General features: G+C 33.7%; 1 long non-coding RNA gene across 1 annotated transcript in view; it reads left to right on the top strand.

Moving 5' to 3' along the window:
- LOC108762881 (uncharacterized) overlaps positions 1-737 on the top strand; it is a 13,414-nt gene extending 12,677 nt beyond the window's left edge. Inside the window, exon 3 of the long non-coding RNA XR_001940199.1 lies at positions 591-737. This is a non-coding gene — a long non-coding RNA (uncharacterized LOC108762881). The remainder of the gene's footprint in view (positions 1-590) is intronic.
- The last annotated feature ends 1,008 nt before the right edge of the window (positions 738-1,745 follow it).

The following is a 1,745-nucleotide window of genomic DNA, read 5'->3' on the forward strand; positions in this document are numbered from 1 at the left end:
CCCCCCCCCCCCCCCTCCCGAGACGACGCGCGACGGTTACTCTTGTCTCACCTCAACTGAATTTTCTTACATTTTCAGCATTTTAAGTTTAACAAATAATATATGCTCGCGTTCGGAGACGGTTGCTATTTCTTGTTGCAAGACAAACGAACATGCAACTTAAAATTAAAGACAAGGATAAATATCCGCACGGAAGTAATATCCAAAAATATGTTCGTTGCCTTGTCGTCAAGCGCTGGACTTCGTTCGAACAATCTCGTCAGACAAGTGTTTCAAGACATTGCCGAAATGTTAACGCTGAATTTACATTAACGAGTTAACGGTCAAAACACGTTAATTGCGACAGTATTGACTAAGTACACTGTCAGTACATCTCGAAATAAACCCAAGAACTCCACAAATTAACCGAAAATATTAATTTTCAATACGTTCATATGTAAATTTAATTACGAAAGAAACTAAAAAAACAATTGAAGTGCGATATAAGAGTTACTCGAATGCAAGGAGCACCTTAAAAAGAGAAATACTACAAAGACAATTCGTAATCTTATTTTTCCGTTTCAAGTGAATAAATCACGCGAAATATTCAGCTTGCCGAACGCTCGTCTCTTATGATAAACTCGCGAATCGTTTATCGTAGGGTATCTAATCGTACAAATTGAAGAATCATCTTCAATTTTCCTCAGTATACCTCTCGCGGCTCGAGGGATAAATGATACGACGATACGCCAAGCGAGCCGAGCCGTTGCGTCCTGCCTGCTCGACCCTCACCGCGCGAATGATAACAAGATCACCGGCATCGCCGCGAACGTTTATAACAACGCGCTGCGTCACCGAGTTCCGCGTAACGCTGACGTCGCTTTATTTTCACGCACTCTGTAACGAACGCGCTTCAAACAATTAGTCTGTTTTCTGTTGCTGCACTGTACTGTTCTAGAACTCTCTTTCTCGCTTTAAACAAGTATCAAACGTAATATCTATCCCACTTTTAGCTCCAAAAGTGTACATTAGTTCAGCCACAGAAAACAGACCCAATTACCGCGTATACTGTCGCATATTTCACTCTTCGTTTTGTGAATATTAACTCTTAGTACACACTTTAGTTTTGGACACCCTTATTACCAGGGTTGCGTAAGTTAATTTTTTCTTTTAACTAAGTTAAGTTAAAGTTAACAATCTTGGAAATTTAACTTAGTTAAGACACAAGTTAATGTATAATGAAATTAATTGAATTAAAAGTTAAGTTAATAAAAAAAAGTAATTGAGAAATTAAAAGTTAAGTTTCTTTCTATTTTATGATTTCAGAATCTTACAAATAACGGAAATGACACACACACACACACACACAAACATATACTTCGTTTAGAATATACTCTATATTTTATTTAAACTTTTTGTTTATATATACTGTTATATATATATATATATATAGATTTCAACCTATCAAAAATTAGATACATTAAAATATACGGCTTTTGCTAGATTGAAATCAATATATAATGTAAATAATATACACAAACAAAACTTTTAAATAAAATATTGAGTATATGTATTCTAAATGAAGTATACGTTTGAATCTGAGACTTAACTTCAAAAAATTTAAATAAAAAGTTAATAGTTATCGATAAAATGTAACTAAATAAAAAGTTATAAAGTTAAGAGTCTAAAATGTAACTAAGTTAAGTTAAAATTATTTAACTTTTCAACTTTTTAACTTAACTTTTAGCTTTTTAACTTGGCACTAC

The sequence above is a fragment of the Trachymyrmex cornetzi genome, unplaced genomic scaffold (genome assembly GCF_001594075.2).
Source record: "Trachymyrmex cornetzi isolate Tcor2-1 unplaced genomic scaffold, Tcor1.1 scaffold325, whole genome shotgun sequence".
NCBI classification, from domain to species: domain Eukaryota; kingdom Metazoa; phylum Arthropoda; class Insecta; order Hymenoptera; family Formicidae; genus Trachymyrmex; species Trachymyrmex cornetzi.